The sequence below is a fragment of the Trachemys scripta genome, chromosome 8 (assembly GCF_013100865.1).
Source record: "Trachemys scripta elegans isolate TJP31775 chromosome 8, CAS_Tse_1.0, whole genome shotgun sequence".
NCBI classification, from domain to species: Eukaryota; Metazoa; Chordata; order Testudines; family Emydidae; genus Trachemys; species Trachemys scripta.
Genome location: NC_048305.1, coordinates 76,094,698 through 76,108,132, shown reverse-complemented (window position 1 = coordinate 76,108,132; position 13,435 = coordinate 76,094,698). Strand labels below are relative to the sequence as shown.

The 13,435-nt window shown below is 42.2% G+C and overlaps 1 protein-coding gene across 7 annotated transcripts in view; it reads right to left on the bottom strand.

Annotated features, from left to right (window-relative positions):
* The window catches only part of TGFBR3 (transforming growth factor beta receptor 3), a 175,574-nt gene extending 162,512 nt beyond the window's left edge, over positions 1 to 13,062 (bottom strand). For 6 of the 7 annotated variants that reach the window (XM_034779115.1, XM_034779117.1, XM_034779116.1 and 3 more), the window contains exon 1: positions 12,930 to 13,062. The gene's annotated coding sequence lies outside the window, so the exon portion shown is untranslated. The remainder of the gene's footprint in view (positions 1 to 12,929) is intronic. The other variant, XM_034779111.1, reaches the window with a different exon arrangement.
* Positions 13,063 to 13,435: the final 373 nt, after the last annotated feature.

The following is a 13,435-nucleotide window of genomic DNA, read 5'->3' as shown; positions in this document are numbered from 1 at the left end:
AAAGTCAGTGAGAGCCTAGGAGGCCAAATTCCATTGCAAGTCAACAGGAGCCTAAGTCATTTTTGAAAATGAGACTTAGGCTCCAAATTTAGGATACATTTTTCAAAAATGCTTAAGAAAAACAAAAAACAAAACAGTAACTACAGCACAGAGATCTGCAGGACAGACCTAGAAGCCATCAAAAAGATTAGCAGGCGCTAAGGAATAGGTCTATGCAACCTTTCCCCTTCGAAAGTTACGTTTCTTTGGCCTAATCACCTTATTTTCTAATTGGAAACAGAATAAGTTTCCTGGCATTAGAGTATTTTACTCTCTACAAATACAATGCTTGCCAACTACCTCACACAAATACCATTAATCTTGGTTTTATTTGGCTTAGTCCTTAACTGCACACCTAAGCCAAAATAATAATCGCTCAAACATACGTATCGAGAACCTTTGCTGTAACTCTGGATAAGACATCATCTTCTTATGGCCGGTCATAGCAACAGAGTCACAGCAGGATGGAACCTTACCTCCACCCAGGTCCTGTCTAGGTAAGAGATCTCAGTGAAGGCACTCTCTTACAAATCCTTGATGCAATTATTTTTTTCATACATAGCAAAAGATTATCTAAAACAAGTCCTAATGGGAGAACTTCCTATCAGAAAACAAACTGCATTCATGTTCGGTGGATTTAAGTCTGGGGTAGGAGCCATGTTCCCTTAAGGAAGTAAAATAATGATTGTTTGCAAGTTTGCACACAAATCACAGAATATCAGGGTTGGAAGGGACCTCAGGAGGTCATCTAGTCCAACCCCCTGCTCAAAGCAGGACCAAGTCCCACACAGATTTTTGCCCCAGATCCCTAAATGGCGCCCTCAAGGATTGAACTCACAACCCTGGGTTTAGCAGGCCAATGCTCAAACTAGTGAGCTATCCCTCCCCCACCCAGGCAGGGAAAAAGTGGGCAAAGTTTTTACAAACAAACTTCCCCATGGTCATTTGCAACAGGAAGTTAAAAGTGACGATAAATGGGTTACAATATTAGGAAACAGTTATGTAAAAAATGGCAAAAAGATGCATTAAAATGTTTATAAGATCAATAAGAGACAAAAGTTTCACTCAGGAGCAACATTTACTGAATTTTGCTCACTAAAATATATACTTTAGAAAGAACGCATAACAGTTTATTTCCTAAAGCTGCTAAGCAAAAATCCAATTAAGATAATCATCAGTCAGTAATCCGTCTCTAAATCTTCAGAAGCACATTTATGAGTTAGGAAACTTCTCCCACATATGTGGGGAAGACCTTATAGTGCAACATTGGTAAAACAATGAGTCAAAAGGTGCTTCCCTTTGAGTAGGCGTCATCTATCCTCCCACAAATTGTCTGCCAGATAATCACTGTAATCTATTTATTATGCAGAAAAGCACAGTTAAGTTGAAGTGAGATATTTGTTCTTAAAAAATGAACATAGGAAAATAAAGGCATGTTTCAAACCAGTGTGCAAGAGGATTTGGCAAATTTCTGTGCATTAACTGCACATGCCACTCTGAATTTGTAATCCATATACTTCAATTCGACTGACAACTTGTGAAAACACTTTTTCCTAAAAAAAGGAAAAAAAGAAAAAAAAAAAAAAAAAAAACAGATTTTCAAGGAACATTTTTAAAAACTCATTTATCCATATGGGCTGCAAAAAGCCCCAAACAGCATGTAATTAGTTATGAGTGCAAGGATCGGAGGGAATGGGGTGGGAAGACTGCAAGAAGTCTATGAGCCTACACAAATTGTATGCAAACCTTATAACCCATGGAGCCTGGCTCAGCAGGGGATCTTTGCATCATAGTGAACTTTTGGCTGGGTGAACCAAGGCCACTGGATCTAGGACTATTGGGATATGCTGGGTATATCTCCCTATTCAAGAAGGTGGTAGGGGAAAAGAACAAGTTATTGCAACTGTGGCTCCACCACTGCTCAAGGCCCTTAAGAGGAACTGATCCCTATTGACCTCTGGAGACTTCCTAAGCACATAGTACAAGCTGCATATGGGGGAGATGATTTGGCCTTTTCATGTGAACAACTGTAGCAGTCATACCAAAGAGAAGCCTTCTCAAGAACTCAGAAGAGCAATTTTGTAAATCATAACAAAATTTGACTAACCTGTCATAACTAAAATAAAGTATTTTAAGACTATTGTTAATACGATACTACCATCATTCTCAAGTACACTGGACCAAATGTATCCCTAGTATATCCCCAATGCTTCTGTAAATTTAAGGAAGATTAAAACATTCAGAGCATGTCTACATTTGAAAGTTATGTGGGTTTTGTTGTTCTGAATCACTTAATGCAGATAAGCTGTTTTGTGAGCAGTGCATCCACAATGCATGTTATCCCCAGTTAAACTATCTTCCTTTGGGATCAGTACTTCTACATGGCCCTGAATTGTTTCAAAATAAGTGCTCAGCATTCTAGGCAGACAGCACATAGTGCAATGATCTGCCAGTAGGCTCTGTGCATTCTGGGATTTTTCTCAATCCACAGTGCAGACCACTGCTTATGGGCTCAGCCAACAAGCATAGACTGGTGAGACAGGATAGTGATACAGCCTGGCATGACCAGCAATGGTGGCTGAACTTCAGGATGACAAAGGCCACCTTCTTAGAAACCCTATGCAGAGCTCATCCTGGAGCTGCAACTGTGAAACTACAACATGAGAGTTCCCCTCAGTGTAGAGAAGCACATGACCATTGTTATCTGGAAGCTCCTCACCTCCTAATTTCTACCAGTAAGCATGTAACCAGTTTGGTGCTGGTAGATCAACCATTAGGGCAGTTGTAATGGAGTTGTGGCCTGCTAACAAGGAAGTGCTGTTCCCCCGGATAATAAGGCAATGCTTACAAAGCTACTAATGGACTTCCACAACTGGAGTTCCCAAATTGTACTAGGACCATTAAAAGGACTCACGTGCCCATTCTTTACCCCACGGACCCGAGCAGGCCTCAGACTTCATCAACAGAAAGAGCTGTTTCTCCACAGTGCTCCTGGTCTGGTTGATCACTGTGGAAGGTTCACCAATAATATGTGGGCTGGGCTGAAAAGGTCCATGATACCATGATCTTTAGAAATTCTGGTCTGTTTTCTGCAATGAGAAATGGAGCTTCTGTTCCTATTGTCTCTGTGGACACTGATGATGTTGACATTCACTCTGGGAGACTGAATTTACCCTCTGCTTCCCTTGGTTATGAAGCTGGACACTTGAATAGCTGAAAGGACTCGTTTAACTATATCCTGGGCATCTGCAGAATTGCAGTGGAGTGTACATTTGGAAGATGGTAAGGTAGATGAAGGTGCCTGATGTTGAGGCTGGTGGCTGATGAGCAACATCTGCCTCATGTGATAGCTGCTGCCTGTGTTTGCAGAACATATGTCGGAGGATTAAGAGAGTCTTTCCAGAAGATGAGAGGACAAGGTGGGAAGACTTGCTGAACATTTTGAACAACCAGAGAGGCAGCCTCTATGAAATGCCACAACTGATCAGGACAGTGTCAGGGATGCATTATACTCTTGAGGCTTAGGCAAACTTGTAAACGTATGTACTTCTGTGTATGGCTTTTATCGTGATTTTTATCATACACAGGTTTTAAGCTTTGTGGAGTGGTACAAGGATTTTAACAAGCTTCATGTGAGGAGATTATCTTTCAGGGGTGTCTATTATAGCACAGGTGGGTATTTTACTTATTGTGCAAGGCTCATGAAATTTTCAAACAATGCCATGCCATTTTCAATAATTAAATAACCAGACCAAGTTGAACATTATTTAATAAAAAATGTTATTGGACATACATAAGAGTACAAAGCTAAACCCAGTGCAAAAGATTAAAAAAATAAAAAGTTCAGCATGCATTCAAATTAGTGCTTTTGTGGTCACAGATCTGTGTAGGTTTTGGAGTGTGGGTCAGAAATGTTCTCTGCATCTTGGGGTGTGGAACAGTGGTAGAAAGGCCTGAGTCCTGTGAATAAGAGTGAAGGGGTTCTCCCAGTATGCACTGTTCTCCTTGTCATCTGGTGGCACGGAATTTGGAGAAGAGGGCCTGTTCCTTGAAGTTGAAGTGAAGGGTGTATCCTGGCATACAGAGTTCTGAGGGAGAGGACTGCAGAACACAGGTAGGTTGGGGTGGTGTCCTTCAGTATAATGTCACTATGTTCTCCATTAAGGTTGTTTGCCTCTCCATGATCCTCAGCAACTGTGCCTGCGAAGTACTAGCCAGTGCCCTGTCCTTTTTCTCCTCTATCATGCTTAAGGAAACCTTCCCTCCACGCCTCTGTCCACACACCGAGGTTGGTAAACCATGTCAACCCTTGACCTCTCTCTTCATATGTAGATTGGTCAGATATTCACTCACTGATAGTACGCTGTCCATGGTCATGCCAATGCGTTAGGTGCTATGGAGGGAAAGAGGGGGAAAATGAGTTATTGTCCAAATTGTACTCTCTATGCCAACAGTGATAAAATGTTGCTTTTTCCTGATTTTGGCATCCCTTTCCCAAAGACTCTCCCCAGTTTTCAGTGAGCTTGGAGATGGTAAGATGTTTTCAGACATTCTTCCCTGTTTGTGTAGGACTGTTGGGCCTGTGGTGATGGTCGGAGGATGGGTTGGGTTGGGTCACCTCACCTGGAGGGAAGTTTACTAATTGCATGTGCACCTATTCAGACTGCCAGTGGCACGGCAGAGAGGAAGATGGGCCAGCAGGGAGAGGCCATTAGTTGCACATGTACCTCTGCAGGCTGCTGGCAAGCTGGGGATTGAGTTTGGGGAGGGTGAAGGAGAGCAGCAGATGCAGGTTAGTAACTGCATGCACATCTTGGTAGCCTGTTTTTATCTTGAAGGATGTTACCCTGTGGCATGTTCCCAAAAGGCAGAAAAGGATTTTGTTCAAAAAAAGCGATGTGCAAACCAGGACAACATGCCATACTATTACTTGCCAGGATGGTGCTCTGAGAGCTTGTGCAGAAGTGGAAAGGAACTGCAAGGTATACGAGCAATGCTGAGAAAGCTGCACTGCTGTGCAGTCAGCATGCCAAAATACAGTACTATCGTGCTCTCTCTCGAACGCCCGAGGATCAGCATAAAATGAAGCACAAAATAAAAACAATTCCATAGTAACCCAAAGAGGGCCATGCTTGAATGCCTTAAAATCCCTTTCCTTTTTGAAGAGTCTGTGTAACATGAGTTGAGTTCTTTTGAGGTAAATCATCCGTTTGCTCAAAGCTGAAGGAAGGCAGGCATTAATAAAACAGAGTCAGAAAAGCATTTGTAGCTCTTTTTCTTTCCTGTATCTGCTGCTACAAGAAGTGTGCCTTCCTTTCAATCTCTCATTTTTACCCACATGATGGTGCCCTCTTGAACAGAAGAAAGGGGAGGGCTGTTGACAGGAGAGAGAGATGGAGCAATAAGCACCATGGTAAGTGCTGTGGGGGCGGGACCTGTTAAGACTGAGTGATGGCTATGTTTGCATATTTCAGAGAAATAAACAGTACACAGTTTTTAAACTCTCTGGCACAGTCCCCATTTGGAACATCGGGAACATTGGAGATTAAAAGCTGGGGAGGTGAAGGGAGGATAGCCCAACATGGTGGCATCCTGATGGTATCTAACTTATATACTCGTTCATTAGCCCGTTCGTTTATAAGCCGACCCCCCAAAATGGATAGGTAAAAATAGCAAAAACTGTATGACCCTTTCATAAGCCAACCCTATATTTCAGGGGTTGGAAAACTTTGGCTCCTGGCCTGGGTAAGCCGCTGGTGGGTTGGGACATTTTGTTTACTTGGAGCGTTGCAGGCAGCCATTCCCAGCCAACGGAAGCCGAGGGAAGTGGCGCGTCACTTCCCGCAGCTCCTGTTGGCTGGGAACGGCGAACTGCGGCCACAGGGAGCTGAGGGACTCCATGCCTGCAGATGCTCCAGGTAAACGAAACAGCAATGTATTAGATATTCAATTCAATGATTCCACAGCATTTAAAGTCATCAAATTTTGGTGTAGACCCATTTATAAGCCGACCTCCGCTCTTTGATGCATCACTTTTTTACCAAAAATATTCGGCTTATGAATGAGTATATAAGGTAAGTCATTTAAATCTCCCAGTACAGTTGTATTGTAATATAACACATCACACTTACTGTAAGAGGTCTCCTCCCCAAATTGGGTTTCCACCTAAGGTTCAGGTTGGTCCTCTGCTTCTTTTTTTTTTGAGAGGAGGTCTTCTATGTCTCTGGCATTGTTTGAGTTGGGATTCAGTGGGTTGATGAGATCCTGGATTTTAGGATAAATCCCCTTGGATCCGCATCTGCCAGGGTATCCTCAATGGAGTCCATAATATGCTGTGGTTCAGTGGTGGCATCTCTGTCAAAAATATGGTCCAGATAATCATAGTAGCTGCAGACAACAGAAGCTCTTCCAGAGACCTTATTACGTCCCTAATATTCTTACGACAGGACCATGAGAAGCACAGGGCATGGCCGCTGGATAATCAGTTTTTTACTTGATATGTATGAATTTGCCATAAGTTGTAGTCACATAGTGCCTCTTCTGGCTGTGGCCAACATTTTAACAGAGAAATAATATCTGGTCAAGATGACCCAGGAGCAATAGAGAGCACACAGGTAAAATAGATAGGCCAATCTAGGTAGCCAGCAAAGCAGTGTAGGATACCAGGGAGAGGATTTCCAGATGCACAACAGTTGTTTCAGGATGGGGATGCAGCCAGACCTCTTTGTTGCTGGTAAACTCATCTCAGAGTTTATTAACACTCAAATAGTAAACCTGCTTCCAAAGTGGGTTTCTTATCACAGGGTAAAACACCAGATGATTCGCAACAAGAACTCTGTGATAAAATTCCTTACATCCATGTGCCAAAGTAACTCAGGTTAATCTGCAACACCTTTCAAGTGTAGATAAGCCCTTAGTCCCCTAGTCTACCTACCTGGCTCTTGACAAGAAAACCCTGCTTTTTTTTAAGCAAACACATGGTATATGGTAAGAAAGTTGGACATTACAGAAGTTTTTATTGCCCCGGTGCACACAAAGACCCCACTGATTTCATTGGGAAATGCATATGCATGCAGAGGAAGATATAGCATAAGCTTTAAATGAATTTCCATTTTTCCCTCATCATAAAAATTACTTTACAGTCTGCAGATCCCACTCCCTTTGCCTACAGAAAAACAATCTATGTATGTTAGTCCTAAATTTAACCAGCTTCAGCTCATGACCTTTAGATAAGCCATTCTCCTGGAATCTAAACCAGTCTTTTTCAAGGTCACAGAGGCACCCTTTTAAAATGGGAGTCCCCGCCCGTTGAATTTTCTCCCCATCTTGTGATGTACTGTTACAACACCACAAAAACTAGCTTGGGTCACCTGTATTACTTAAGTTAAACACTTCTGTTAAATACTTTTATTGCAGTGAATGAATTTTGGCAATGGCAAAAACAATTTAAAAACGATTCATTTAGAAGTACCAGTAACACCATGCACATGTGAAACAAGACTGATATATCTCAGTTTCCCCAAGAAAAACAAACACTGTTATTTCATTATAAATGCTGTCATAAACTAGCACATAACTTACCAATTAAAAAAGTTTCTCTCTCAGGACTATAAGAGTCTGCTCTGCTGAACTTTACAAATCAGAGACTTTGCATACAGCAAAACGTAAGGACCCTGCTTACAATGAAAAATGATGATTTAAGAAATTATCTCTCTTGTGAAATAAGCAAACAAGAAATTCTGGGATGGAAAGAGACCAAGAAACTGCTCCAATGTCCAACCCCCAAAGGACTTCCAGAGTTGTGTTCATTTGTTTCAGTTTGGCTATGAACAGAGCTAATTGCTGCTGTCACAATGCTGCTCTCCTGGATGATCGCCACTTGATGCTTTCCACGGTTATGGAATAAAAGCAATTTCACCTTTACTACTTCTTAGTGGATTAAGTTATGCTTAGCTATAAATATACTACTAAAGTTGTTAAATGCTAGTGTACATTTATTAATCCCCATACATATTAGAGCTATGGAAGAAATAATCCCATATTTATTGTATACATACATCTTTTAGAATTAAAGGTCAATATCAAAATACACTGAAAAGTTATTTCTAATCTGCAGCCCACAAAAAAAAAAAATTATACTCTGGATAAGTTGTATGCACCTAGATAATTCATTTAAGATAAATATTTATTTGGCAACCAAATCATCAAATAAAACATTATAAAGTACTAGAAAAATATTTTTAAAAGCTCTAGTTAATTTCAGTTTTCTCCACATCTTTGCCAGTTGGCTGCACCAAGTTTCACTCACCCTACTGAGAAACAGTAAGGGCTGAGTGTAGCATACATACGACCATCAAAAATAATGCTTTTTTTTTTTTTTTTTTTTAAGTAAGTAAGTACCTCATAGCATAGAAGAAACCAGCAAGCAGATCAGTACAGACCAAAATGGAAAATCATTTGTTTGACCTTTGATAAAATAAGCAAACAATGGGTCAAGGACATTAACAATTCCCTTAAATATGAAAGGGTGAACTTTCGTATCTAAAAATATTCCCTTCTGTAGCAAAAATCTTATGGCAATTTTAAACAGTAGGAATGGTTTTGAGGGAGCTACAGTTCCCTGGTGACATACAGTGGAAATCCTGACAACTTTAGCTCTCACATTGTAGAAGTATGTTATACCATTGCCCAGATTAAATGCATTTAACAATTGATCATAAAATCTCCCTCAATTTTAAATGCCTGAATACTAACTTTCAAACATTTTTAAAGAGCAATTTCACTTTTGCGTCTTAGGTAAACCTTAAAAAGTGGACTAAATTCAACTCTGGCACAATTTACGCAGGCATAACTCTCATTCAAATCAGTGGTCAACATGCCAGCAATGCCAAGGCTGAATTTAATCCACAGTGATAGAAAAGCACAACAAGTTAAAGTGCCTTAGCATCAAAACCCTGCAACTTTATCTTGTGGACTACAGTTCACCTTTGAAGAAACACTATTAAAAGTACAACCCCCAAATTTAACTAATTGCAATTAGTTAGAAGAGGCTACATGAATAGTGTTTGGTGTTCCCCCTGCTGGTTTTTGCACTTAACTTACAAACACTATTCCTCTGGGTATGACTTGATAATACTGGTGTTTACAGGATGTTTTGGCATGACAAGGAAATGGAAAAGGGAAAAATAAGATTAGGCCTGTTCAGCTTAGAAAATAGATGACTAAAGGAGGTCGGGGGTGCAGGGAATATGATAGAAGTCTATAAAATCATGAGTAGTGTGGAAAAAGTGAATAGGGAAGTGTTATTTACCCTTTCACACAATACCAAAGCTAGGGGGCACCTGATGAAAGTAATAAGCAGCAGGTTCAATACAAACAAGAGCTAGTGTGGGAAAAGTACAATGCAGAACTGCCTTGTGGCACTTACAACCATGGGAATGTTATGATGGCCAAAAGTATAACTGGATTCAAAAAAAGAACAGGGTAAGTTAATAAAGGATAGGTCCATCAATGGCTATTAGCCAAGATGATCAGGGTCACAACCCTATGCTCAGGATGACCCTCCACTTCTGACTACCAGAAATGGATCACTCCAAATTTCCCTGTTCTGTACACTCCCCTGAAGCTCTGGTACAGGCCACTGTCAGAGACAGGATACTAGGAAAGATGGACCATTGTCTAACCCACCATGGAAGTCCTTATGTTCTTATGATGCTGAAGTTGTGTTTGTTAAAAGAAAGAGGCATGATCATTTAAAATAAATTTTTATTCACATAATATGACTATCTGAAGTTCTGGATAGCTGTCCAAAAGCTAAATAATCAAATATGTGTATTAGCACAAGTGCCCAACATGAACCCCCCTCCCAACTAGGACTCTCCCATCACCCATTAAACCCCACTTTTAAAGCCTGAGACAAAAGAAACTCTGAAGTGTGACCTCAAGGTTAGCAAATTTGGGTTTGAGCAAACAACTGAGGGAAGCAAGTTCCAGAACTGAAATCATGAAAGTGTAGTGCTGGAAGTGACCTCAAGAGGTCATCAAGTCCAGATCCCTGCACCGAGGACCCTTCATTGAAACAATTAAGTATACCTCCAACCCCCTCCTGATTAAACCCAGGAGTTTTTAGTTCATACACCTCAGCTGATTTCAAAAGCTGCAGTATCTTCCAGAAAGAGGGTCAATCTCTCCCGTAGCCAGGATCCAAACCATCTACCACTTTATAGGTTAAATGAAAGTTGTTCTAAAGAATCAATTTTTCCATGAAAACTTTCATGAAAGTTCTTGCTGAGAATATTTTTATACAGCTCTAGTTAAAACCAATCAGTACCAGGAATTCAGTAGATAAGGTACTTTTTGCAATAAGTGCTACTAAAGAAACGAGTATATATCCTTTGCACTAGTTGTAGTTACTGGCTAGTTTAACTTCTAAGATGTGCGTGTTTCATAAAAGCAATCCTGAGCATTGCTGCTATCCGAGCCTTCCATCTCATCTTTAGACTAATCAGACCTGAGGCTTTGGACATTAGTAACAAAAAGTGGGCACACTTCCTCCATGAAGGGAGCCAATTGTCATCTCCAGCCTTTCTTCTGCTATTTACACAGTCAATTAGCATTTTTGAGATCTTATCTAGTTTGAGTTTCAGCCAGCTTGCCCTCACAGCCCCAGCCACAAAGGTAAATAATATGTTCAAACAGAGGTGACAGGACTATTTATTTCTGAGTAGAAGGGGGGGGGGGGAAAATCAAACTATTTTCATTTTATCAAACAGATTACAATGATTATCTGCATGCAAGAAACAGGAGTCATATAAAAATATTTCCTAGTAAAGCTAAATTATATTGATTGACACCTATTGGAGAACAAAATGATGCACAGAAAAGTTAAAATGAATTAATAATGATTTATAGAACTAATGTCATTCAGAAATTATGTCATTTTGATCGATATAATGGAGTTTACCATGGAATGTAAACGCAAGGACAGAAAGGGGGGAAAAGGCAATGCGCACACATATATGCCTTAACTTATGCTTGAAACACTCCTATTTAACAACAGTCAGGATTTTTGCTATTTTGAGAAAAAACACAACCTCCCCCAATACCACTCAATCTCAAGTGACATAACTTTGCAACTATATGTGAAGCTGAAATTGTGAATGGTCCAATAGTTTTTTACTTACAGTTAACTCTCCTTTAACTGCACACATTGCAGTACTTTGATGACTGTTATTTAGAGAAGTAGTAAATACTTACAAATCTGGAGTTACTGAATTGCAGTACTTCCACTGTAAAATATGCAGCAGTAAATCCCATGTGTCAACAACCAAAAAGCTATCTTTTTCTGTACTATATCAATGAAATTCTACTAAAATGACATACCACTGGTATGTGTTCTCTCTTCCAATACACTAAACATTGTTAAATTATACACTGCAATACTACACTAGAAAGTTCATAAGCCAAATTCACTGCTGGCATGATGAAGTTCCAGTTTATACCAATAGTGAATTTGACTTGATGTCGTTATATATAGTCACTAATGGACTACAAACTTCTGTAGCTTTCTTTAACATATGGGTCTGAAAAAAAAAAAAAAAAAAAAAAGGAATTTGCATTAAAACACCTGTAGCATTTAATAGGAAAACTGCCTGCCTCATAGTTCCAGTATTTTTTCAAATACAATGCTTTGCACTTCTAACATTTCCCCCATCTACAGGATCTTTGATTCTTTACAAACATTAATGAATTGATCCATATCCCACCCAGGCAGTGGACATTATCCTCTTTTTATGTATGGGAAAAGAAATACACAAAAAAGTTAAATGCTTTCCCAAAGTCACTAAGTTACTCACAGAACTGTAAACAAATCCCAGAAAATACTAAAAATAATAAAAGTCTTTGCTACAAAACTACAAGACCCAAGTGTGTGCTAAGCACAAGTGTCTAGGCCCCTAATTTGCTCTGTTATAGTGGTGCCATCCAATTAAAAATCTATATGATGCGCCAGTGTAAGTGATAATTCAGTCCCTACTGTTTAATAGAATGTTTTTGTCTATTAAAATCTAAACCTACCAAGAATCAAACAGTCATGGTCAACAAACCATGCCAATAATAATAGCAATGTTTGCACAACAGCAAAGAATGTAACAGAAGACAATATGCTCCAACGACAGTCAGTCTTTTCCTGAGTTCACAGCCTACATAGAAAATGTCAGAGGGCCAACTTAAATGTCAGAGCGCAAAATTATGCCGTTAATTACTCCCAGGCACTCCAACGAAGTCAAGTTCTGCTTCGGGAAAAGCGAGCGTGACAGGGGTGTAACGGGTGGGGGGACTGTGGCCCTGTGACTCAGCTCTCACTGATGTTCTGACACACCGCAGCTGAAGTGCAGAGACACCCAAATCCCAAGGAGACGGACACATGGGAGAGAGGGCGAACGCACTTGCGGTGAGCCCCATCAGGACTACACACACCGCGTTATTTCCTCTTCCCTTAGGAAGATGCCGAGCAGGGCATCCCGAGGGCGAGTAGCTCCAAGCGCCGGGCTCAGCGCGGACAAGCCCCCCACCAGGGAACCCCGCTCACCCACTCCCAAGGGCTGCCGCAAGTAAACACACCCCGCTCAAAGCGGGGGCGCCCCCGAAGCCCTGCTCGTGGGCGGGATGTCAGCTGCTCACAGGCAGCGGCAGAGTCAGGAAAAGCGCCGAGCAGCCCCAACGCTGCGAACATACGCAGCAGGGAGGCTGCCGAACAAGCATCCCCAAAAGCCCGCACACTACACGCACACACACACCCCCCCCCCCGCGCGCGAAGGGACCCCTGCGCTGCCCCCCGGGCTGCAGCTGGGGCAGCCCGGCCACCGGGGAAGCGGCTTTCCCAGACCTACCTCTCAGCGGGTCTGTCAACCCGGGACACCCCCAGGAGCAACTTCAGAGGAAACAGCAACAACTTTCCCTGCACTCCAGGGGTGCAGCCCGGCTACGCCATCCGGAGCCAGCTGCCCCGGGCGGAACGGGCCGCGGCAGGGGCCGCTCCGAGGTGCCTGCGAACGCCCTGGTCGCCCCGAGCGGGAGGAGGAGAGAAGCGCGCGCCCACCCGCTCCGCCAGAAACCTGCGCTTCACCCCATGGGGCTGCGACTCTGAGCAAGTTGGAGCAACACGCACCGGGGCGGGGCCTGCTTCCCGGCCGCGTCAATCAGCGCCCAGCGGCCCTGCTATTGGGCGAGGGGCGGGGACTGCGCTGCGCTGGGCGCGTGGAGCCGCGGTCCTCCGAGACTCCTCCTCCCTTCGGCCCGCTCGCTCTGAGCCCCTCCCCCTTCCCCCCAGTTGATAGATGAGCTCCGAGCGCTTCTTCGGCCTTTTCCCTTGCCCCGGGGCGGGTCGTTTCCTCGC